The 27,469-nt window shown below is 42.2% G+C and overlaps 1 long non-coding RNA gene across 1 annotated transcript; it reads right to left on the bottom strand.

The window, feature by feature from the left end:
• Window positions 1–293: 293 nt before the first annotated feature.
• LOC138481731 (uncharacterized) lies at window positions 294–27,187 on the bottom strand. The gene is made up of 3 exons (XR_011274362.1): window positions 27,068–27,187; window positions 20,565–20,673; window positions 294–1,579 (listed from the first exon to the last, which is right to left on the bottom strand). It is a non-coding gene; the product is annotated as an uncharacterized lncRNA (long non-coding RNA).
• Between the last annotated feature and the right edge of the window lie 282 nt (window positions 27,188–27,469).

The raw sequence follows: 27,469 nt of genomic DNA, 5'->3' as shown, positions 1-27,469 counted from the left end.
AAGGCGCGGGCCTTACAGCGGATTATATCTGTCTAAAGTCAGATATTTCTACAGCTTCTTTACTGTTTTGAAAGTCTGGCCCACCCAATTCCAGAAGCTGAATTGCCGTCACTGCAAACTTAAATAATGCTTTCTGTGTGGAAGGAGTGTAACTTGGAGCTGGCAGAGAATTTGTATTGTGCAATATCGTTAAGATGTAGGCCATATTGGAACGTGCATGTAGAACTTGCCAAACATTTGACGTGCCCCCAAAGAGCCATAGATGTATTTTTTGTCAGGCGGGCAATTTAGTAAACTTTGTTGATGCACATGCATCTTATTTTATTGTTGATATTTGATATAGTACAAACTTAGTTCCAGGGATTCAGTGGAGCACTTTACAGACGAATATTGGACATGTGTTGCCGTAAATAAAACAACATAAATAGTATGTGCAGTCCAGTTGATACCAGATCACGGAACACAGGTTGTGCTAGGGAGGGATTTGAGAACATCTAACTAGCAAACTGCAAGATGTCTGTCTGTATAAGTGTGTTTTATGTATCAACATGATATGTACTTATTTTGGCAAAAGGGAATTGATTACAAGTGCTGGAAGGAATACCAAATTCCTTCAGAGGTGAAGACAGGGACAAATATTGAAACCAAGGGAATGATTCAGGATCTTCAAAATGCATACGTTTTCAACAAAACTATTTAATACATCTTTTCAAATGGACAGTTATTTATAAAGTATTATTACACAGCATACTAGGAGCTAAAATTAATTGAACTTGGAGAATTGTAATAATTTTAAAGAAATTAATAAATTGGTTCAACAATGAGAAGTCCAAAGTGCCACAAGGGACGCACCAGAACGAGCACTTTAAAGAATCACTCAGTAAACGGTCCCATATAGAGAGGTTGAAAACATCAGAGTTTTTCAAGAAGCAAGGAAAAGTATTATTGATGGAATAGCGTTATGGGCCGATCTAAATCAGGGTGGAACTAACATTACGTTAGGGGTACACAATATAATCTTATAATCATAATATGGGTTGGTTACTAATTTTCAAAGCATCTAGGATTTAGTTTCTATATTCGGGACATACTGATTTTGTTGTTTTGTTTGCAGATTATCATTGTATTGTAAAAAAAAAAAAAGGGTACAGCCCAAAATGTTTATCTATTTTAATGATAAAAGCTGTATGCAGGGTAACCAATTCAGCAAAAGTAAAACAAATACTAACTAGGGAATTGTAAATAAATACCTGGTTTAAATTAAGGAGCTGCATTGGTGTCAGGTTAGAAAATGGAAGCAAATGCTTGAGTCAAAGGCTATCCGTAGCCCACAGCACAATACATGACTAAAAGTGACCCGTCATCAATATGCAGAACACTGATGCAGTTCCCCTTAAAATACATTTTGGATTTAATAGAGGCATCTTCTGAACTGCCAATTGTTGCCTCGATGCCCTAGGCTGTTCCACTGACTCTGTCATCCATTACGGCAATACTTTCAATTGAGGTTCCTTGGGCAAATGTCAAAAGGTGGACATTGGAGTAAGGCTGTGATCCCTCTCCCTAAAGGTTCTCCCGCCTGGAAGATAAACAAAGAATGAGACACCTTCATAGAATAAGACAGTCACATAGATACATTTATTTAGCAACAACAATACACTTGAGCAGAGAGAGGCAAAAACAGTTGTTTCACGAAGGCTCTCTGCCTTACTTGCAATCATTGGCCCTTAAATACTTTTTTCTCAGCTTGTTTATCATGGCATGTAAATAACACGGTCCTTGAAAGGTAACTTCACTGACAGGGTGAACAGAAGGTTTTGTGAGGTATTATAGTGAAATACTAATAGACATGCAGGAGGGATGCTTAACATTTGATCTTTTCTATCCTTGGCTTGAGCTCAGGGGGGAGGATTATCACTGTGCTATTTTGACTGCAAGCCATTTCCTAGCTTGAGAACAGTGCCTCCAACTTAAAACACACATACACAGGGGTCGTTTGAGTTGCTGCTGGTGGACCACGGCAAAACTGTTGTGTGACATTATAGACAGAAAAAGACAGAGAACTGGTGTCCACTTAATGTATATTTCCCCACACAGTCAGTTCATACCGCATAATCTACATGTGAAACGTTACTGACAGTAACATGGTTATTAGGCTGGATCCTTGGCACGTTCTTATAATCAGGGATCGTCAAAATATGTACTATACCAGGCTGCTGAAAGCATTTTTGCTGCCCTGGGCAAAAGGACATTTTGCCGCCCCCCCATCCATAGGTTGAACATCATCCTCAAAAAGCACACCACCACTTGACATGCTTGGCCACACGTACCATGTGAATGACACCCACATGCCACATTTTCTTAATGATCTTGTTATTACACACATTCGTATATGCAGTGTTGCTTACAGCCAGGCCGGTTCTGAAATAACTGATCAGAATTCAAGACAATGAACATACCAGAAAGGATATTAATTAACACCAGGCACGCTATCACCACAAGGTCACACACAGACACCTTAAGTTCCAATTTTGAGTCTGGCGGTGCGAAGTGGGACCCTCAGCAACTACAGAGTATTTTTCACCTTTTACCCCTAGTAACAGTGTGGTCTTCTGACTGTCTTCTCTGATGATCATACGTATGGTAGCTATGGACAAAGCATTGTAGCAACCATCACAATGGTGTTTTGCTTATCATGCCTCACTTTAAGTCATTGATGTGGTTGCTTACCATCACAAATGTGTTGGAAACTCCTTTGAAGGGCTACAGCATTTCTATTGTGATGCGGCAGGGACGTTTTGGCACATAGTGCCGCTAATGCATCTCTCATGCAAAGCAATATACTTCTGGTGAAGAGTTCTTGAATTCTGTATGCTAAAACATCTAGCTAATTCATGTGTAAAGTTCTAGCTGCAACAATTGCATTGAACACCTGGTTTCAGACAATTCCCTGCCATTATTATACACCGACGTCCCCTATTTAAGGAATCTTAAATATTTAATTGGATTCAAAAATTAAAAATGCAAGTGTTGCGTTATTCCATGCTGTTTGTAAGTTAAGTTTTCACATCATCTTTGGATATAAATGAGTACAAGGGACACTATGTACCTGGAGATATCTCCTCGCCACGCTACTGACTCCACCACCGTATATTAAGGGGCCCTTCCTCATTTGAAGAGCTATGGTGTAACTGGGAGAATGCTCAAAATCTGGCCTTCAATGTACCCCTCCTTAACACAGTAAATGGATACAGCACTAGCAGTGCACGTTTAGCTCACTCAAAATGCAGCATATGCATTATCAGTTAAAACCTTACTCACATACAGGAGAGGTATGGTATAAGCAGGAGCAGCGCATGCTTCTCTCTCACACACAGAAAAGGTACACCACATATAGTAGCAGTACATGTTTCCCACTTACAAAGAAAATGCACACGGAAGAGTTACATCACAGGCTTTCCTTGCATTCACAGAACAGGTAGAGCACAGTCAGCAGTAAAATCACCCACGCACTAAATAGTTTCATAGGTGTAGTACAGGCAGCAACCATGCAAACTTCCAATATACGTATTGTAGAACATGTTGCAGCAGGTACAGAATTAATAGTAGCTGTACACGCCCTCATAAAGCAAACAGATGAATATGTAGCATGGGCCTCCAATTTGAAAAACTTAGCATGGGCAGCAGAGCAAGATTACCTCCAACATATAGGCACAGCAAGGAGAACAGTATTGCAGCGAAAACTTGTCCAAACCTGTCCAGGCTGCAATGCAGCACTCAACCGAAAATTCCCATTTGGGGATTTCTCCAATGTTTGTTGTGAAATTGTAAGCGAGAGCAATACATGATCACTTTGGAGTAATGGGAGAAAGGAGCTAATATAGAGAACATCAAACATCTTTTTTAATTTTTTTATTTTTGATCATAGTTTCATAGTCGAGACAACAAAAGAATGAGAGTATCACATCACATCTGTGCCATTAATATAGCTCAAATCTTGAAAGACAATTAGATTTCCAATCATGATTTCAGCACATCGTTGATCACTCTTGGCTTTCTCCTTCTATTCCTATTAGTTTATTTAGGTAATTAATGGATGCACATATCAGCATGTAGTTGCGGCCAGCAATTAGTGAGGACCACCACTCCTCAGTATCATAACTGTATGGAGCAAACTTCCCCAGCGCAACAGTTCGTTCCGCAATTAGCGCCCGACATTCAGTAACCAAATGATGGAGCAACTCTACACATTTGTCACAAAACCGACAGGTGTTGTTAGAAGTGTTGTTATCATGTCTTAAAAACAACATTTCTTTAGTCGGCAGCAGTCTCATCTGAAGATACTTGTCTCAATGGTATTTGGAAAGAAAAAATTGAACATACTTCGGAACCTGATTTGCTGCGCGAAAGTCATGGTTTTGGATTAGGCTTGATTTGAACATCAAAGGTTTATTGATGGTCTTGCTCCTATCACAGTTATTGACCTTTGTTTTTAACTACACAAGGATTATTGCACAGAAGGTCAGTTGAAGCACCTACATAATCAAGATTCATTAGCACGGCTTCGGACCAATCTTTAAGTAAGCTGTTGTAAGGTCCAGTCAAGATTTCTTTCAGAATTCTATAAGGTGCTATCGATCCAGGCAGTATCATCCTCCTATAAAGGGAAAAAGATTTCCAGAGGATCGAAGCACTGAGGGATTGGAGACCAAGTTCAAAACGAATTGCAGCAATCAAAATGAATCTTGACAGTCTCAACACCTTCCGCCCGAACTGTGCTTCCAGCTTGTCTCAAACTGCAGGCTCAAGCTCAATATTGAAACCAGCCTCACCGCCAAATGTAATTGCAGCCACCACTTTTTGTCGATAAAACAGGATGACAGGCATCATGGCAAATTTACCAAATTCTCTGTGTAGTTTCGCACCTTGTAGGGCAAAGGTGTTCATTCTTACTTTCAGATCTTTGGTCCAATTCCACTCTCTGATTGATTTATTAAAGACAATGCCAAGATATCTGATATTATCGGTTCTTGTGACGGTTTTCCGATCTACTGTCCACCTGAAATTTTTGCTTTTGGTGCTATGTGGGGGCCCTAAGGCAATGATCTTTGATTTATCTGTATTGATTTCCATGCCAATCCAGGATAAATACGTGCCTAGATTTGTTTAAAGTCTCTGAAGACCGATTGGAGCGGAATCAATCAACAATACATCATCTGCGTAAGTGGCCCAACTAATCGGGTGCCCGTTGATTCGAGGAGGAAAGGCATTGGTGACTTTCAAGGCTTCTGGCATGTCCGCTAGGTATATTTTGGAAATGAAGGCAGCCAACGGGCAACCTTGCTTGACCCTCCCTCTCCGTCCTGATCTCATCAGAGAGATCGCGGTTAGCATTCAAACCGACTCGAAATTATTTTTTAGTGTGCAGCTCTATTAGCATCTGTAGCAGATCAGCTGGGCAATGTGCTCTTTATAGTTTATCCCACAAAAGTTTGCGGTCCACACTATCAAAGGCCTGTCGAAGATCGACAAAGGAGAAAAAGATTGCTTTATGACTTTTCAGGGCTTCAAGCTTCAGGAGATTGAGAATAGTAAGGCTCAATTCAATGCCAACCCCCTTTGTAAACCCAGTTTGTCTTTCATCAATGAGGTTGGATTCAGCTGCTAATTTTGCCAATCTTTGTTGCAGAAAAGACATGAAGATTTTCCCAATCACGTCCAACAGGGCAATCGGACAGTAGTTGGCCGGGTTAGATCTATCACCCTTCTTAAAAATGGGCACAACTACCACCGATTGCCATGAGGACGGGATCTTCTGCATCTTCACTGTTGTCATGAATAGTGTTTTGATGAAGCTTTCCCATTCCTTTTTATGTTTTTTCAGGGTTAAATTGGACAAGCCATCTGGGCCTGCAGCACCAGAATATTTGAGTTTCCCAATTGCTTCTTCAATATCAGCCTTGCTCGATTTAAACACTCAGGTGATCTGAGGATCGATCCGTTGTTTCTCCACCTGTTTATTGGGAGACTTAAAAACAGCCGAAAAAATTATTTATCCAGTCTGTGGGACAGACTTTCACTGTCAAGCTGCCCATCTGGTAATAGGATCCATCATTTATTATGGCCCACGTTTCACGGCTCTTTCATTGGCAGATCAGTTTTAGCATTTTCTCTGCCTGTTCCTGCTCACAGAGCCATTTAAACGAGCGCACCCAGTTACAATATTTTTGGTGCAGTAGTTTTGCTGCTTCTTGTATATCCATGGTCACATTAGAATTTTTAAGCTTTTTCAGATCGTTTCATAATTTTCTTTTCTTATCTAGCATTAATTTGCTAAATTGATGTTTGTGTTTAAAGTTGTCATGATGACATCCAGATTATAAATTGTGTTAAGAGAGGTGTGTACTCAACATGATGGACTCCATGTGCAAGACTCAATCCTAATGAATGTGTGAGCTTCAAGATATCCAAGGGTGTTATGCGCAAGCGATTGAGGCCTTGATTTATCTCCATGTGCTCCGTGTAGATTTCAGCTGGTGGACTTTTCTTCTAGAGCCACTGTAGATTAACTGCATCATGATCTCTATTGCATATTCTGAGGATCTCCAATGACTTGATCTTGGCAGTAAATTCAAATGAAGTCCTGATATAATTGATTGTTTTATGAATTTAATTCCCATGCCAAGTTGCCCTCGCATGGATGTCCCCATTGGTTTGCCCATTCAACATTACACAATTACTTTCTGCCAATTCGGTCCACCAAATGGTGCTTTGTGTAGTATGGGATTGTTCTTTGATGTTCATCACTTGCCCATCAGAATTGATCCAAGAGTGGTTAAGATCTCCACATACAATGACAGAGTATTCTTGGAAATCTAATATGAATCTGTCTATCATCTGTGCAACTGATGAAATAAAAGTTCTAACACCTATATGTTCCGGGCTCCAATATACATTTACTAGGAGAAGAAACTCATCTGACCCATCGTCGTCATCTGTGATTTGTATAATGGTGCCCTGGACGAAGATGTTTGGATGCATTGATCTAAATACTCACCATCAAGGTCGGTTTTTCACTAATGTTAGAAGGCCTGAGAAAGATCAACCTGTGACATTTTTCTGGCCCGCGTTCAATATCACAGAATAGCCTTCACAGATGGGTTTAGTTTGCATCCAGGTTTCCTGCAGACAGATCAGGTCATGGGCCCCACTAGCCAGTTTGTTGTCCTGAAATAAATGTGAAAAACCCCTGGTTTTCCATGAAATAAGTGAACAGCCCTGAAGTTCACTATGACCAGGGAGCTAATGATGATTTAGACAGGAGCCACTTGCGGCAGATGAATAGGTGTTCCGTTCTACCCTGGACGACCTTTGATCTGTTTCAGGTCTTCCTCGTCCAGAGTTTGCCTTCTATTACCATGCCGTGAAGGGTGAGATGGACTGAAAGATGGTTTAGGTGCAGCAGCAACTTTCAATTGTTTCCTAGAGCCTGTCAGATTACTTAATGCATATCCAAATGCTAAGAGCTCATGAGCTCATCCTTAGCTGCTCTCAAGGTGTTCGCCACCAAGCGGGAGTGCACATGGAGTATAACCCAGTCTGAGTGATGTTCCTATTTGTTCTCGACTATTTGTCATAGACTTTATTAGGCTTAAGGTTGGAATACAGTTCAACAGTTTCATGATGTTTCGTCGATTCAAGTTAACCAAATTAATATCTTTTAAGATATATTCAATTTCTAATTTTTTTCCCTCTGCAGATTTATTATCCAGCCAATCTTCAGGCAACAGCTTCTCTTTTACTGTTTTTCGGCTTGAGAGGATGTACATTTGGGGTTTAACTTCGAACCAAGTGGTGAGCATTTGTGGGCACTAACTTTTCTTACTATGATCTTAGATACTGGCGAACAAGGGTGTCGATGATGTTCAGTCACGTCAGTCTTCCTTTTGACTTTTCGTGCAGTCGTGCCTCCTTGATTATTGTTATCAATAATCTCTTCACATTTGTCATTTTCTATCTCCTCTTCAGAGGAACCCACATCGATGTTGTCTGTAGAGTCCTCCCCTACCGACTAAGTAGAGAGATTAGCAAGATATTCGGATGTAAATGACTCAGTTTTGTTTGTACGCTCTGAGTCGCGACGAGGGCGTGTGCATTCAGGATGCTGGGTGGCCACAGCGTTCTCGTGCATTTGACGATCATTGTCAGACTTATTGGCCATGGGTTTTGGTTTCTCCGTCCCCTTAAACATTAGGGTCAGGGGAGGAGTTCATAGGTTCCTGATGAACTTCTTTGATGAGTTTGATTTCGATGGACAACCAATTTTCTTAGCTTGAACGTCTTTTTTTGCACTTGGTTTAGGCTTAGACTTATTTCTGCCTGATTTCCCAGGGATGGCATTATTCGCATCCGTGAAAATTCTAAAGGATACCACCTTTGTGCTGGCCGTTGACACGGGTGATGAGGACGATGAATGAGAAGGCCCTCCCGTCACTTCGACTTCCTTTTGAGGAACTAGTGCCACCACAACACTCTCTAATTGAGTGGAGGTGTCAGGTATCTGACTTGTCATCCAAATGGATGGGACACTTGGAACGAGGGCCTGCTCATGTGGGGCCATCGCTGCAGAGGTGATGTTTGTTCGCTTGCTCCTGCTCAGTTCCTTTTGATTGCGGCAAGTTTGAATGAGTGGTTGAGTTTTCTGTCACATGTTTATTTAGTCCCTGCAAGCAATTTGTGGACGATGCAGTTCCAGCAGAAAAATAATGTTGTAGTTGTTTTTCAGTTATTTTGGATGGTGCAACCATTTTAGCATTCATCGGGGTGCCGGTCAAGTCAATGGAATGGAGACCACTTCCGATCAAGGGCGAGTCACAGTTCCTTAGGTTTTCGATCGCAGGGATTTTCAAAAAGGAACTGTGACCTGCCATTGCTAAGTGTTCCTGCTCCTTACACTGGGGAGGAAGACCACTAGGACTCGTTAGGGACTGCTTAATTTGCAGAAAGTCAGCTTTCAGGCATTCAGCCAGGCGAGCCTCTCTTGCTGCTGCATCGGCAAAATGGAATCTCATCTTCTTTTTGTCATTCCTGGCTTGTGTCAAGTTCATGGAAATGGAATCAGCATTGCAGGAGAGGCCAGTGCTGACACTGCAGTTCCTAGGCCGAGAGGACATTTCGTTTCCCAATTCTGAAGACTGCGACAGACTTAAAGTTCGATTCGGTGCAGCTGAGTCATCTTTAACATTCAACATTGGAGTCTCTGTGGTAATATCTCGTGAACAAGCTTCATGTGTCGCTGACCAACTTACATCCAATATAGAGAACATCAAACATCACATTTTGTGGATGTAGGCATGCTGAAACGCTGCCTCACGTGCCTCTCCCAGCTCTTTAGCCCACCCTTAACATAAAAGAGCTTCTCAATAAATGTAGAGCCTATTTGATTATGATTATTAGGTACGGAAATGAGCGTAGTATTTCAATGCAGTGTCAAGAGTCATTGTGGAAAATCCATCACTATTATTGCACCGTCCTTGCATTGATCAGTTTGTAATGCACACACCACGCCTTTGGGCAGTCTCCACCACACTACCTCTATTCCTTTGCCTCTGTGGACTGTCCCATATTTCTCCATTTAATATCTAAATAGTTTGTGGAACAGTCTATCATCTTTCCCTATCAGCAATTCAGACTAAACGAAGCACTTGGAAGCCAGTTCCAAATTCCTAATTACAACATTCATGGCATTTATGTTTGTTCTGCTGTGCAGTTCTTGGAAGTACATTATCTGGTTTGGAGCTGTCAGTCTCCCTTTGTTCATTTTTCTACTTCTCCAGCACTGCACACCAGAACGCCATTTTTATAATCCTTTCCTAATCCAACAGAACGTAGCACTTCCTCTCTCTCTCACCAACATTAAAACAGTCTTTTTCCTTAGTTCCTACATGCACTTTCTCTTGTTCACTACAGCACCCCTTTTCTTGTCCTCTTCCTCCTGTTAGCCTTTACTTTCTCCTCCCCATGTTTCTCCCTTCATCCCTTCATCCCCCATATACAACTAAGTGCCCCTATGTTTTCTGTGATACCTTAAGTCAGAGAAAGCTTTTCAGCCAATAACAGTTTTCCTTCTGGGAGTTGTAGTTTCGTTTTTCCCTTCTGAAATATAGGCTTTCAAAAGCTCTGGAGGGCCGCTCTCACAAAGAACATAGGTCCGTTAGGAAGCTAGTCTCATACTTTTACCTTGAGCCCCTCCATTCTGTGGCGTTCTTCTGCTCTGTGGCATTCTTCTACAAGGTCTTCCTCTCCACTCTCCCTTATCCCTTCTTCTGACGATCTGCTCTCTCTCCACATTCTCTGCTCATGAGCAAACCCTTCCACTCTCATCCACTCCTAAACTTTCTGTTCACTTTCACTTGGGTGCAGCCTATTTTCCCCACCACACATTCCCTCCTTCCGTTTTCTCCTCCTCGTCCTCTACCCCTCGTCCCTTGCCCATCCTTCTGCTCCCCATCCTTTCCTTTGCTTCAAACTGTGTTGTCCTTCTTGCAGTGAAGCTCATCACCCCAACCCTGTGCAATCCCCCAGCTTTACTCTCTTGCACCCCTTTCCTTCCACTCATAATTTGGCTTGTAGGTTTAGGCTTACATTATACAGGGGACATGTTATGGAAAGGGAGTTGGGGGATAACCTGTGCCACCAAGATCAAACACAAGCCTCTGAATACTGCTGAAGTTAGGCTATCCATCAGCAAGTATATACAAATGTAAACATATGCACACACAAAACGAGTTAGGGGCAGCGTGTAGATTGCACTAGCTAATATTTGTGAAGATGGCCAGTGTGAGAAATAAAATACAATAACTGGCCTGATTTGCAGCTGTCCGGCCTGCTGGTTTATTGAACACTCTGTGACTTTAAGTTGACTGTACGTGTACCTTGAGGGCTCAGCCTTGGGTGTGGCCTGGGTCTGGGAGACTGCCCGGCACCTTGTAGCCCAGGCATGGAACACGTGCTACAGTTTCAACTCTTGCTAGGTGTTTCTCCACGAAACCCATTTTTAGGCTTCCAGGAGAGCAGCTGCCCAATACATTCACAACCACTCAGCCTAAGCAAAGAAATGAGAAGACCTTTTTCTGATCATTGTGTTGAGCGGTGGAGGGGCCCTCACCTTGTCCTCAAACCAGACCCCTCTCACCGCCGCTTCATGGATATGTGACTGCAAGGATACCTGCATGGATATTTGTGAAAACACAATACACAAAGTCAATGAATTCATCAGCTCAATTCAAATTTCGAGGCAAGTGCAGGACTTCCCCTTCATCCATACACTTGTACCCCCTGCTGAGTATGCCATAGGCGAGCGCCAAGTTGGCCTAGTGATCGCACCGTCAGTTGTACTAGAGAACCAATTGAGTATTGTACAGATAATATGCCCTCCACTTTTTACGATATGGGGTTGAGGGCAGAAGTGTCACCTCTTCTCAGAATGGATGTAATTGGCCCAATCAGCAAAGTAGGTGCAGATAGGACATGCAACTATTGTGACCAGAAAGGAGGCCGGAATGTTCTGTACCCTCTTATTGGAGAGCATGCCCTTTGTCCCGGCCCATCAGGTAGCCAGAACTCTTATCAGTCACCTGATAAGCTGGCAGGCCAATCATTCAAAATAATCAACGTTCATGCTGGCACCCATCACATTGGTAAACAGGAGAAGAATTGCAAACAATGGTTTGGTCAGATTGCAGTGCCTTGTATGCACTTCATAGTGCAAACAATCAAAATTGCACCGAGGGGACTCCTTGCATGAGAGTGCACACAGATATGGTCCAGTCCATGCAATTAACACAGAAGTATTAAATGCGCAGCATAGTCTTAAATACTGTCCTCTGTCTGAATGCTACCCAAAGGAGGGAATTCAGAGCCTTGGTCGTTGAGTCTTTACAAGAAGAAAGAGAGATCTTTTGAGCCCCTTTGTACTGCAAATTTTGCAGACAGGCAGTCAGTACCGCTGGGAGACCCAAGTAAGCAGTGTCCACATAATTAATCCAGAAAAGGACAAGAGCAAATATTGCTTGGGTATGTTTTTTGGCTCCAGGTAAGTAAACATCCTGCTGAGTAGTCTGATAGAATTAAATCCTAATTTCAGGACAGTAGCTATTTGAATTTGCACAGATAAGTCTGCCGTAATAGAGGACCACCATGTTCTCTATTTGCATAACTTGTTTGGGTCTAGGGCATCATTGCATTTGCCAGTTCTTATGTCCAGTCTGTCCCTAGGGCTCCAAATAATTTAATTTCTGCTTTTGCCACGTTTAGTTTTAATGTATCGGCAGCCAGCCAGATATCAGCCTCAATCAAACAATTTGAGATGAATCAGGGGAGCTAGGATGAATGAGCATCAGTTGGGTATCATCAGCGTGGTTTAGATAACGCGTACCATGGTATTCTAAGTATTTTATCAATTCATTAATCTTTTATTACACGCTTAATACCGTAGTCCAGTCTCTAAGCACAGTACCAGGAATGTGAACCTGTATTGCTGTGTGTTCTCAGGCTTCCAAGACAAACACGTTTCTCTGAGCTATCCTCCCAACCTCCTTCATTAGAGGTGAAATACATTAAAACACAGCTGCATGAGCCTGATCGCCACATGATACTTCCTAAAAATTCTGTACAGAAGAGAGAAGTCAAAACCTCCTGTCCCCAACTTCTAGGAGCGACCCAATCCAAGACAGGACCTCTTCAGGTAGCTGACTTATTTAAATCTATTCCAGAGAATACCATGGTCCACATGATCAAATGCTGGCACATTTCCAATAGAAAGAGAGTGCCAACACTGCCCAGGCCTGCTAGGCTTCTCATAGCACCTGCCAGTGTTCCATCTACTGCATCAGCGCTGTGCATTTGTCGGAAATAATGTATGTTATACTCGTGCACGTAGTTGTTCCGTTTTTTCAAAACTACTTTCAATGATTGTAGTGACATAGGGGATATTGAAAATGGGCTTGTGATTTTCCAAGTTTTGTGGGTTGAACGGGTCGAAATTGCCAAGAGCTGGGAGATATTGAGCTCCTAGTTATAACCAAGGAGAGCCTGGTTAGCTTTATAACAAGTGCTACTAGGAGCTACTTGTGACTCACCAGGCAGGTGGTGCCATACAAACATAGCTATGTTACATTAACTATGTAGGTTGGAGCATGTATATAAGAGAGGATACAGGCCACACCTAAGAGACACTTAAAGCATATCAGATAATATATAATGGACAACAGGTTAGTGTGAATCTTACAGGCATTTTAGATTTGCTGTGCACTATGTCTTAGCTCCGGGGTCACGGGTTTAGGAGACAAATAAAATCTAGGGGGGACAGGGGACACCTTGGGACTTTTCTTTTTTTATTTATTTATTGTTTTTTCATCAAAGAACTCGACTTTTCGCAAAATTAAAATAGCAGTACGTATTAAATCACATATATCATCATTGTGTCAGTGTGTGTGTGTGTGTGTTATATGTGCTAGTGGCTTGCCAGAAATATTTTCTGTGTCTCGATCTCTACGCAGGGCCATTCCAAGGACTTGTGGAGCTAAGTTCCGCAATTCAAGTGTGGGAGTGGGACCAATGTAATGTGTGTAGGGTGATAACAGGAAATGAAATCATGGGGAATTACATCACTGGATAGACAGTGAGACAGTGAGCGAATCCTGGGTTTGTGCTAGTATATAAACACAAATATCGGGGTTGATAAAGGGTGGGCTGTTGTCATTTAAGTTTATTTTAGACAGCAGTGCTCTCGGGCTGCAAGTCCCTTTACTAATCTCCTTAATGAGTGAATCAGAGATAACTCTGAGTTAATCCGCAGTTCGCCAATAGAAGTTTTGGAGCCTAGGCAACTTGGGCCTAGGCAACTTGGAGTGGATAGTAGAAAGGAAGTGGCCGGGGCCGGGTTTAGGCAATAAAAGTAAATAAAAAGGGGGAGACTGTGGGAGATTTTACTCCTTTGATCCCCCTTTGTTCTTTGGCCTAATCTTGAATCAACAAAGGGATAAGAAATGGCCCGCTATAATTTAAGGAGTGGACAACACGTTGATGACTTAAGAGCTCCAGAATGGGATGGTTCCTATATCGAAAAATCCCTGCATGAGGATGTGAATCCCGTTAATCTCCAAACTCCGATTGCCTCGACAAGGAGTAACAATATAATAAAGGCACAAATCCATCAAGAACTTCAAGCGGATAAACTAACGGAGGGAGAAATTACAAGAGACTCAATAAGGAACACCCCTTTCAGACAGGTGAAAGATTTCACCTTGACATCAACTAATATAAAAGGGACTATTGATTATTACTTCCAGAAACCAGTTCAAGAAAATTTAAATGAACCTATACCACATTCTCTAAAAACTTTTAACCAAAACACTAACTCACAAACGGAGATCAGTGGATCTGAACCATCCATCCTAGTTATGGAACCTTTAAAGTCCCCAAATCAACTGTTGAACTTGGTGCAGAATACACAATTGCATGAGGAAAGATTAAACTCAACAGTGGCATCGAGAGGGGATACGGTCGCGTTTGATGGAATCCTACTGGATTTACCAGTGCAAATACCGAGTATGATACAGGGAAACAAGAACCAAGACCCAAATGATGGTGTCTCCTCTCTTTCGGCTTTAAATTTTGTTTTAAATTCCTTGGTGAAGGTCTTTGACCTTCTAAAAAGAGATGTGCAGACCCATACAGGGATCTTAATGGAAATGACAAAAGATATTGAACAACTAGAATTTTCAGTCGTAGGTCAAAACAATGTAATAAACTGTTCAGTCCTGCCCCTAATGACAAAGATGGAAGATGGTTACACAAAGCACAGTGGAGATTTAATGGAAATTAAGCACCAAATGACTTCTCTTATGAGTGAGAACAAGGAGATAAAGGAATTGTTATTGCAAATGAACGAAAGAAAAGTACCGCCTTCTTCATGAAACCAAGATCTAGCAATTAAAACTATAAATTTAGTCCCTGAAACGAGCACCTTTGGGGATGACACTCCATTATCTGAATCAATAATGGAAGAATTCTGCCGATTAGCACAGATTGCTGAGTCAACGGTGGAACAGCTGGTGGAAGATCGACGGGAAATTATAGAGAATCTTGAAGATGAGGCAGAAAACAACTACATGTGGAAGAAGAGCTCGCAACAATCTTACAAGAGAAGGAGGAGAGAAAGGCGGAAGAATCAAAAACAAAAAAATACAGACTCAAAGTCACGAGGTCGACAAGAAAAGAAAACAAAAAACGTGAAGAATATTGGATCAAAAAAATCAAAGATAAACAGTTTTGTCAAGGGGATTTCAGATCCTGTGAAAATCAATGAGAACCAAAATATATTGGATAAAGATGGCAGAAGTAAAGGTAACGATTTTCCACAACAAGAAAAAATTGCCGGGATAAATAAATCCAGAAAACAACAAAGGAAAAGACTTGAGACTGATAGAATTCCCGAAGTAGAGGGAGAAGTACATCCGGTAAAGAAATCAACGAGTACCCAAACAGAAGGAAAAACCGCTGATCTGGATAGAAATCAACCTAGACATGACTTGATTAGATCAGAGATTATAGGGAAATTGTTAAAAACAGCTCCAATATTTCTTCCAAGACAGAAAAAAGCTTTCAAAGCACCCATGCAGACCCAGACTGGCTTAAGAATTGCTCCAATATTCAACCAAATAAAAACAAAGACTAGTGATTTGGTAACCACCCAAAGTTCTAGGATGGGGCTTGCAGAGGATACAACATGCATTCAATCATCAATATCGAACACGGATGACCACGATCAAACCAAAGAGGTAAGAAGAGAAGAGACTATAAATATCCCAGCGGGAAACTCATCCTCCGACACGGTAACTGAAAGAACAATATATCCCCAAGAAGATCTGAATCCATATGCAATCCCGAGACTGTGGTTTACTAATGAGGAAAATCGTAAGTCTGGTAAACCATTGAATAGGAGCTCGATTCTATCACTGGTTAAAAAACTTCCAGAATTATATTTATTCTCAACAAAAGACATTGAATATGTTCGGTTTCCAGAGCCAGAATGTATTAGTTTAGTTGAAGTTGGATTTGTTTCTAAATTGGGGGCAAAAGCTTTTTTAAATCTACAAGAAAGATTAAGGGAGGTGGGTTTGGAAGTATATGAGCAATTGCCATCTCACGTAATAGAAACGATCGAAACTGAGGAATATGAGTCAACCAAGGGAAACATCCCCTTACTGCATGAAACCAACCGGGGAAAAAATGAAAATATTATTAATGGTGGGTCACAAATATCATCGTGGTCAATGTTACCAGAGATAATTATGCAAGTCTGTCAGAAGTTGGGTGTATCACAGAGGTCTCTTTAATAGTGACAAATTGAGAATCACTAGTTGGAACTCTCGGGGATCCAGTTCATTTAAAAATAATAAAATGAGTACGTTGTTGTTTGGGGGAAATGATTTGATCTTGCTACAGGAAACATGGTTAGTAAACACCCCGGAACTTGAAGGCTTTGCATTGATAGCACAACCAGCTAACTGCAAAGCCAAGGGAAGACCGACGGGAGGTTTGCTGATCGCCTGTAGAAAGATTTCATTCAAAGAAATTACAATGCTACCTTGCAAACAGGAAGGAATATTGGTGGTGAGAGTGACCACTTCCCCCAAAGGTTCTCCGGGTAAGGAGATAATAATTGTGAATCTATACTGGAACCCCGTGAGGGAAAAACTCTCTGAGTTTCTAGAATCAATTGCGACAATCCTTTGTGACATCAATATAATGCACTCTAGCGCACATATATTGGTAGCAGGAGATTTAAATTCCCAATGCATCAAATCCAAATCCCATACAGGGAAAATGAAAGAAGCAACAAATAATGGAAGAAAATGGTCGAACTTCTTTGAGGACTGGAACTTAAAATTCCTAAATGGCTCTATAGAAGGTGATGTTCCATCTGTCACAACGTGGGAGAGGGGTTCCTCGGAATCGACACTGGATTATATGCTTTTATCAACCGAATGTTTTAACACCTGTATACATTTTTCAGTGGTCGATGGTGGAACAAGTGATCACAAGCGATTAGTCGCTCATTTAAATTGGTTCAGTGAGGAAAAAATAGAAATCTGGGATCAAAAAGTAGAAGTTAATGCACAGAAAAATCGGTTGACAAAATACAAGAGAGAAGGGGAGCGGTTAAATAAAGCCCTGAATGTATTTGCCAACTCGGGAGAACTAAATATTTTGCACCAGCATTGTGACCCATCACGATTTCACGAATTTTTATGGTCAGTCGATCCCCCGTCAAGTTCCCAAAAGGGTTTGCAGCGAGTACACAAACACTTTTTTGACGAAGCAGTTTGGGAAAAAAAACGTGAGACGCAAAAACAATTAAGACTTGCTAAGAAACAGGCCAAGAATGTACTAGAACTAGAAATAGCATCGAAAAAAATTAAAAATGATTTGAAGAGTTGGACTAGACAACATAGAGGAAAACTATGGCAGAAAGATGGGGAAGAGATGCTGCGTGCGTTACAAAATAATTCCTCGCGAAACTTTTGGTCACTAATAAATGCCACCCAAACACATCAAACCATTGCTCAGACGAATAATGTGTCGGAAGCAAGTTGGTTAACCTATTTCGGTACAAAATATCAGGAACCAGTGGGAGGACAAAAATATAGAAGTGACAATGGAAATTGGGGTTTAAATTTTGACAAAGAGGATATTTCAAACTTGATCACAAAATCCTCGGCGTCGAGATCTGCGGGCCCAAATGGACTAATTTATCAAGTCCTTAAAGGAAATGAGACACTGTGGGCCGAAATCTTATATACCTTGTACAATAAAGTAATCGCAAATAGAATAATTCCATCTTCTTGGAAGACTGCAATTATAATCCCGATCTTCAAGAAGGGGGATCGTAAAAACCCAATTAGCTACAGGCCAATTACACTGCTTGACGTAGAAAGCAAGTTGTTCACTAGTCTGATATTAAAAGAACTTGAAGCATGGGCGAAACAAAACAACATAATCCCTAAACAGTAGACTGGATTCAGAAAAGGCAATTCAACTTCCTTGAATGGTATAATATTAGCTTCATTATCAAATCTGAAAGATAAAAATAACAAAGGAAGACTTTATGGAGCATTTATCGATCTGTCAAGCGCATTTGACATGGTAAATCGAGATAAATTATGGAGTAAATTGGAACAACAAGGGGCACCCAAAACTTTAATTAACATACTAGTAAAACTTCACGAAAAAAACACAGCAAGGGTAAGATTAAATATGGATGGCTATTTGTCAGAACACATAAACATAGATAGGGGGTTAGACAGGGTTGTATGGTTGCTCCTTTTCTCTTTAAGTTTTACTTGAGCGATTTTGGAGCCGCCCTAGAATCCTCATCACTAATAAGCCCTAAGGTGGGGTCCTTGGCCGTTAGATGGCTTATGTATGCGGACGATATAGTCTTTTTTGATAGGTCTCCCATCGGCCTACAAAGATTGTTGAACGCCCTCGATAAGTACATGAAATTAAACGACCTGGTGGTTAACCCTGACAAATCTAAGATCGTAATCTTTGAGCAGAAAGGTCGCAAAGAAATAAAATATCGGTGGACAATTGGCAATAACCAGATACCGGTTGTAAAAGAAGTAATGTACCTGGGCATCACAGTGTATGCGACCCCCACAGTTGGGAAACAGTACGGTGAAATCCTGGCTAAAGGAACACAACTAATAGCTCAGATGAAGAAGATTGCCAGCCTCTATGGCAAATTTACAATCATGCCCATCATACATTTTTATGTGGCCAAGGTAATCCCAGTACTATTGTATGGGATTGAATCTAAACCTTTACTGTGGTCAATAGATTGGCAGAAAATAGAAGGTTACATTTGGAAACAGGTATTGGGATTACCTAAAGGACTACATACGACAACTCTCAGATACGAACTTGGATTAAAATCTCTAAAATACGCAGTTGATTGGAAACTCTTGTCCTTGTATAGGTCTATTATTACGCCAATGACTAACACACTATACGAAAATCTCCAAGAAAATATGAACCTAAATTCCTCACTCACTTTGACAGAACTCCAAAAGATAGCAGAAAATCTGCTAACTTATTGTGAAACAGATAAATTAACACTGAGTTTAAACCCACTGAAAGTTAAGAAGTCCTTATCCTTGAGAGACTGGATCACAACAGGGGACATGGTGAGATCAACCTCTGTTCGCGAAGGGTTTTTTAAGTACGGGAAAAAACAGGGTGTAGTACCAAGATACTTGATGAAGTTCCCTAACCCAAAAGGAAGACAAAATTTTATGAGGGTACGGTTAAACTTGATTAAAACCGGATCAGTGTTAACTAAATGGGGAGTCACTGAAGGGGCTTGTAGTCTATGCACGGAATGCTCAGATCTAAGTAAACAAACGTTAGAACATCTGCTAAGATTCTGTAAAGGCACCTGGAAAATTAGGGTGGAATACTTAGGGAATTTAGTTGGGTCATTGGATAGACTATCCTCCGATGCTTTTTGGGAAAGAATGATTGCGGGTCATGAAATAAAATTGACCTTAAATATCCTAAGGGTCTTGCAAAAGACAGGTTTTATATCGTCAGAATACTGTTGATCTATTGTTATAATAGGGGGAAAACTGTTTTTTTTTTTATAGGTAAACTAGTCATAGATGTGATGAATTTTAATATACTAATTTTATAAAATTGTGACAAAGTAATCTGTGAATGTTATCTAGATATATTTTATGAATATGATGTTTTTGTTTTTTATATGTGTATATATGTACTGTTTTTCTCTTTTTTTGAATGTGAAAAAAAACCCAAATGAGGTTATATCACAATAAATAAAAAAATAAAAAAATAATAAATTACTTACCACTATAAAAATAGTTTCTCGAACAAAGCAAGGTGCCCGGGAAACATGCATCCCCAACCCATTTCATCCTATTCCCATGTTGGGAGGAAAGGGCAGCAGGCACACAGATGAAAGGCATTCTTAATTGGGCATTGGCAATGCCAACAGTTTTGGCTTTTGTGTAGGGGAAAGGCATTTGTCAGGCACTGTCATAGTGGTCTTAACTGGATTCTAGCAGCTGCAAGGTGGTGAGAGTACCTCGGCATTATGGACATATAATAGCAATGCTTGGTAAATGCCTCATATTGATAAACAAGCTGAAATTGTTTGATGCGTGTTTTTAACAGAACTTCAGTGAAGGACATGCATAGTGCTTTTAAATTGAGTGGCTGAAGGTAGACCTGGGTACATCATTTTTATTACACCAGTTGCGGGTTTGCAGCTGCTTTAAAAAAACACTGACAGGCACTTGAGTGCAAAGTTTGATGGTAAGGTTTGAATAAAGCGAGCACAAACAGTTCCCATGAGAAGGTGGTGTGGGCAGCGAGGGAAATAAAAACAGTAATACTTCCAACCAAAAATATCAGTACACACAGGATTGGACAAAGAGGATTGCAACATATATCCCATTCTGGTAATCAACTTTACTCACTTATTGTGCTGTGTACGTGGTCCGCTTTCCTGTGTGAGGTTCGGCTGCTGCAAGTAATCGAAAATCAGCTCTGGCACATGCGCTTCACTGCTTCAGGTCTTCAAAGATCCTTTTTGAACCAAGGACATATGAAGCACAATGTTAGATGCGCACAGCACAACATATTTATTTATGAAGTTTTGGAACATGCACATTGCTAGCTTTCCAACAGAGGACACTTGCCTAACACTGAACATCTCTCAGGCTTATCAAAAATCTGTTCCCTCTCCATCCATCCTCTCCTCCTATTCTCTGTCCCACTAATCTGCAGACTGGAGAACCAGGCCACAGAAAACATATTCCACACTTCGGACACGTGGAAGCACAGTATTCAGTTATATACTACATAGGCAACTGCTGTAGTATATAACTGAATAGCACATTACATTCACTCACCAAACCGATCACACATGGAAATTGAGTACCAGCTTGGTCTACCTTCCCGTTACACACTATCTGAACACGACACTACTTCCACTTGCTCGTAAAACACAGCATAAATCCACCTCCCTCGCTCGAGCGAAGCATGAAGCGCATCTCTTGATACAAATACATCAAGTATCCTTGACACAAAACACAAATATACTAGAGCCTGCATGTATCAATGCAGCATCAAAGCAATCTTGCACTGTTTCATGCTGTGAGTGCTAACGAAAGCCAACCATGTTCCCTTACATATCCCAGAACATCAAGAGACCATGCAAATAGCAGCAGTACTCCAACTAAATCCAATAACATAGCCTAACTCACACTTCCATGTCTGCTCACTCACCTATGCTTGCACTCACAAATCCTCCACACAGACCATGACGTGAACACAGTTCTGTTAGCAGTGCTGCACTCATGCAGCAGCCACGCACCATGCCACACGTGTTCCATAAAATTGTGTGCATGCAGGTGTTTCTGAAAGTCTATGGGGTGTGCATGCATACTGGGGTCATTCAGTAGTGGAGTAGCAGAGTTTTGTCAGCCCATCCAGGTTGTTTCTTTCGTTGAAAGGCAGGATAAAAATGTATTCATTTTCAACTGAAGTAAAAACCAGTTTGTGTTGAGAGGTTCAACGAGGAAAACCTAGCTCCGAAACAAACATAAATGCTCAAATGCTTTGAAAATGTCATCATTCAAGATCCAGCCTCTAAACACAAGGCAGGATCAAAATGTATTGAAGTAGGAGGTTGTGGGGGGGCAGCTCCAGATCAAGACCTAGTGCTCAAAATGCATTCAAAGAGTCATCAGTGAAAAACTAGTCTTTAGACGCATAGGAGGAGAGAGGGACAAACTAGCTCTGAAAAACACATACACGTGACGCTCAAAATGCATTGAAAATGTCATCATTAAAAATCCAGCCTGAAAACTCCAAGGGAGTATGCACACGTGTCGAATGGATCAAAGGATGGTAAATACAAGCTCCAAAACACTCAGAAAAACTTAAAATGCATTGAAGATTTAATCAGTGAAAAAGCCTGTAAACAGCAGTGCATTTTGATCCTGCCTTGTTTTGGGGAAGAGAGTTGTTAAATATATCAGGATTCGAAGTAACAAAGCATGGAAACCCAATACAAAATGGGAATCCACCAGAGTTCGCATTTACCAAAACGCGAGGGAAAGGTGTATTTTGAAGCTGTTTTGGTTGGTCTTTGATACGTTTCAATGCGTTTTGTTCCTCACTAGTAGTTTACAGGGTGTATGTTGAATAATAGATTTTTCAATGCATTCTGAGCACTTATGCGTCTGTTGGAGTAAATGTTTTCGTCTCTTGGCCTATCAAGAGATGGTAATACTTCCTTCTAGTTTACAGGTTGGATTTTGACTTTTGAATGCATTTTGAGCATTTCGGCGTGTTTTATACCTGTTTTTTCCTTCCGTTTCAATACGTTTTGATCCTGCCTTGTCTGTTTCTAACAACAGGAAGTGTTAGAAATACATCAGGATTTGATTTTCCAAAAAGCACAGAACCTAATGCATAATGTGGCTGTAGAGTTGTTAGAAACCTTCCAGAATCATTTACCAAAACGTGATGCAATGAAGGAAGAAGGCAGCGGGAAGAGAAAAGGCTGCGAGGAAGGGAAAGGACACAGGATCACTGGGCGTCTAAACCAGAGAGCAGGGAAGTGACTGGTTGTAACATGAGGCTGTTGGAAACCTTTCAGAATTATTTACCAAAATGCGATGACATGAAGGAAGACAACAGGGGCTTCCTAGTACTATTTTTAGCGAGAGGCTGCCGCCCCTCTTAGGCCAGGAGTGAGGAGGCTGCAGCGCCCGATTTACGGGTAGGCCTCTGGAGTCGTGCCCTTGTAACAGGTTATCCTGGTGGCAGGGGTGTTGCTAGGTCTGGTAAAGATCCGGGGCTATGCTAATGTTGGGCCTGTCAGGATTCGGGGCTAGGTAGCCTTTTGGTTGAAGCCCCTGAGATTCTATCCGGGGCTACAACCAAAAGACCCGGGGCTATAGTCCCCTAAGCCCCCCCTAGCAACGCCTCTGCCTGGTAGCCTGCAATAACTCACTCCCCTGTCACTGTAGGTTTTGATATAGGTCTGCTATCGCCACATCTGCATCTGAAAGATTAAAACGCACAAAGCCAGTCTGCTTATTCAACAAACAAATCCTACAGCCTACATTAAAAAAAAATCTGTTACAAACTGTCTATTCCATTTTCATGATGGTGGCTTTTTTAAAACGTTAAAGAACGTATTTGTTCCCGTCAACTGCCCATTGAGTCTCATTGTACAAAATAGCAAGTTGTATGTCTGTGTCAGAGAACAACTTAAAACAGAGGCCCTCATTCCTGTGGACTCTGTCTTTAAATCTATAAAATAACAGAAGCGTTTCCTAAGTTTGCATGTTGTGCTTTGTCAGGCGTAAGATGTTCAGTCAACCCAAGCTTTTAAGCTCATGCCAGTGTGAATTCTGGTACTTGTAGTTCTACATTGACCACACAGGATGTGGCAGTATAATGACCTTTAACATTAAGGGAAAATTGAGCTACAAATACATTGCAGGACAGAAATGAAACATTATTTATGTTTAAAGTCAGGAAATGCAGCTAATTACTTGTGCTGTTGTCATTTTTTTTTTAAGTTTAGGGGATCAAGAAGTGGTGTTGTGTGAGAAAAGTGGGTGGTAGTGATAACCTGTAAAAATCAGCATTTCCTTCCTAAAAGTTACAGTCCAGTCTGATTACTAGTGAGTGGCATGCTCCCGCGGCAAACCTGTGAAGGCATCCCAAAGGGCAAGGTGCACCCCCATTTATTAAAAGCACCTGGCGTTTCCTTTCTATGACATCATATGAATGCAGCGGGAAGAGAGAAGGCAGAGAGGAAGGGAAAGGACACAGGATCACTGGCATCTAAACCAGAGAGCAGGGAAGCGAGTGGTTGCAACACAAGGCTGTTGTTAGAAACCTAGAATTATTTACCAAAATGCGATGACATGAAGGAAGAAGGCAGCGGGAAAAGAGAAGGAAGGTGAGAGGAAAGTGAAGGAGCCAGGATCACTGGCGTCTAAACCAGAGAGCAGGGAAGTGAGTGGTTGCAACACGAGGCGGCCGCAGTAGAGTTGTTAGAAACTTTCCAGAATTATTTACCAAAACGCGATGACATGAAGGAAGAAAGTAGCGGGAAGAGAAAGCAGGAGAGGAAGGGAAATGACACAGGATAACTGGCGTCTAAACCAGAGCGCAGGTAAGCGAGTAGTTGCAACACGAGGCTGTTGTTAGAAACCTTCCAGAATTATTTACCAAAACGCGATGAAATGAAGGAAGAAAGTAGCGGGAAGAGAGAAGGTAGGTGAGAGGAAGGGAAAGGACCCAGGATCACTGGTGTCTAAACCAGAGAGCAGGTAAGCGAGTGGTCGCAACACGAGGCAGCTGCAGTAGAATTGTTAGAAACCTACCATAATTATTTACCACAACGCAATGACATGAAGGAAGAAGGCAGCAGGAAGAGAAGGCAGATGAGAGGAAGGGAAAGGACACAGGATCACTGGTGTCTAAACCAGAGAGCAGAGAAGCAAGTGGTTGAAACACGAGGCTGTTGTTAAAAATCTTCCAGAATTATTTGCCAAAACGCAATGACATGAAGGAAGAAGGCAGCGGGAAGAGAGAAGGCAGGTGAGAGGGGGGAAAGGACCCACGATCACTGGCGTCGAAACCAGAGAGCAGGAAAGCGAGTGGTTGCAACACAAGGCTGTTGTTAGAAACCTTCCAGAATTATGTACCAGGACACGATGACATGAAGGAAGAAGGCAGAGGGAAGAGAGAAGGCAGAGAGGAAGGGAAATAACACAGGACCACTGGGCGTCTAAACCAGAGAGCAGAGAAGCAAGTGTTTGAAACACGAGGCTGTTGTTAAAAATCTTCCAGAATTATTTGCCAAAACGCAATGACATGAAGGAAGAAGGCAGCGGGAAGAGAGAAGGCAGGTGAGAGGGGGGAAAGGACCCACGATCACTGGCGTCTAAACCAGAGAGCAGGAAAGCGAGTGGTTGCAACACAAGGCTGTTGTTAGAAACCTTCCAGAATTATGTACCAGGACACGATGACATGAAGGAAGAAGGCAGAGGGAAGAGGGAAGGCAGGTGAGAGGAAGGGAAAGGACACAGGATCACTGGTGTCTAAACCAGAGAGCAGGGAAGTGAATGGTTGCAACACGAGGCGGCCGCAGTAGAGTTGTGAGAAACTTTCCAGAATGATTTACCAAAACATGATGACATGAAGGAAGAAAGCAGCGGGAAGAGAGAAGGCAGGTGAGAGGAAGGGAAAGGAACCAGGATCACTGGCTTCTAAACCAGAGAGCAGGGAAGCGAGTGGTTGCAACATGAGGCGGCTGCAGTAGAGTTGTTAGAAACCTTCCAGAATTATTTACCAAAACGCGATGACATGAAGGAAGAAGGCAGCGGGAAGAGAGAAGGCATGTGAGAGAAAGGGAAAGGACACAGGATCACTGGTGTCTAAACCAGAGAGCAGGGAAGTGAGTGGTTGCAACACGAGGTGGCCACAGTAGAGTTGTTAGAAACCTTTTAGAATTATTTACCAAAACGCGAAGACATGAAGGAAGAAGGCAGTGGGAAGATCAAGCAGGTGAGAGGAAGGGAAAGGACACAGGATTACTGGAGTCTAAACCAGAGAGCAGGGAAGCGAGTGGTTGCAACACAAGGCGGCCGCAGGAGAGTTGTTAGAAACCTTCCAGAATTATTTACCAAAACGTGATGACATGAAGGAAGAAGGCAGCGGTAAGAGAGAAGGCAGGGAGGGGAAGGGAAAGGACCCAGGATCACTGGGCATCCAAACCAGAGAGCAGGGAAGCGAGTGGTTGCGATGTGAGGGTGTTGTTATAAACCTTCCAGAATTATTTACCAAAACGCGATGACATGAAGGAAGAAGGCAGCGGGAAGAGAGAAGGCAGAGAGGAAGGGAAAGGACCCAGGATCACTGGTGTCTAAACCAGAGAGCAGGGAAGCGAGTGGTTGAAACACAAGGCTGTTATTAGAAACCTTCCATAATTATTTACCACAACGCAATGACATGAAGGAAGAAGGCAGCAGGAAGAGAAGGCAGATGAGAGGAAGGGAAAGGACCCAGGATCACTGGTGTCCAAACCAGAGAGCAGGGAAGCAAGTGGTAGCAACACGAGTCAGCCACAGTAGAATTGTTAGAAACCTTCCATAATTATTTACCACAACGTGATGACATGAAGGAAGAAGGCAGCAGGAAGAGAAGGCAGATGAGAGGAAGGGAAATGACACAGGATCACTGGTCTCTGAACCAGAGAGCAGGGAAGCGAGTGCTTGCAACACAAGGCTGTTGTTAGAAATTATTCACCAAAACGTGATGACATGAAGGAAGAAGGCAGCAGTAAGAGAGAAGGCAGGTGAGAGGAAGAGAAAGGACCCAGGACCACTGGGCATCTACAGAGAGCAGGGAAGCGAGTGGTTGCGATGTGAGGCTGTTGTTAGAAACCTTCCAGAATTATTTACCAAAACGCGATGACATGAAGGAAGAAGGCAGCGGGAAGAGAGAAGGCAGAGAGGAAGCAAAAGGACCCAGGATCACTGGCGTCTAAACCAGAGAGCAGGGAAGCGAGTGGTTGCAGCACAAGGCGGCCGCAGTAGAGTTGTTAGAAACCTTCCAGAATTATTTACCAAAATGTGATGACATGAAGGAAGAAGGCAGCGGTAAGCTAGAAGGCAGGTGAGAGGAAGGGAAAGGACCCAGGATCACTGGGCATCTAAAAAAGAGAGCAGGGAAGCAGGTTTTTGTGATGTGATGCTGTTGTTAGAAACCTTCCAGACTTATTTACCAAAACGTGATGACATGAAGGAAGAAGGCAGTGGGAAGAGAGAAGGCAGAGAGGAAGGGAAATAAGACAGGATTACTGGGCGTCTAAACCGGGAGCAGGGAAGCAAGTGGTTGCAACGTGAAGCGGTTCAGTGAGCATGGACAGAAAGGAAGAATATATACGTACCTGAGTCAGAGCTGCAGTCTTCTTCTATTCTCACCGTCGTCGGAAGCCTAGCAGCACACGTCGCTGCCTGCTGGCTTCTGAAGGGGAGGAGGAGGAGGCTGGCAAGCTGTACAGCAGTGCACTGCGCACACCAGCCCAGTCTCTGCTGGCATGTGCCGTATTACCCGGGGGTTGGGGTGGGGGAGGAGGGGAAGGCACGAACAAGAGTTGCTGTCAACAACTCTTGCTCGTGGTCTCTCTCCCCCACCCCACTGTTATGGATCATGCATGGAATTGAATCCACGGCTCGCGCCTGCTGCGTGCAAAGTTCACACAGAGTCTGAAGTTTGCACGCATCAGTGGCGCACATGATGGCACATGAGCAGATACAGGACACACAAACTGGGGGGGATAAATGCCATT

Source organism: Ambystoma mexicanum, chromosome 5p (assembly GCF_040938575.1).
Source record: "Ambystoma mexicanum isolate Mex_15411 chromosome 5p, UKY_AmexF1_1, whole genome shotgun sequence".
NCBI classification, from domain to species: domain Eukaryota; kingdom Metazoa; phylum Chordata; class Amphibia; order Caudata; family Ambystomatidae; genus Ambystoma; species Ambystoma mexicanum.
This window is presented reverse-complemented; position numbering and strand designations above follow the sequence as displayed.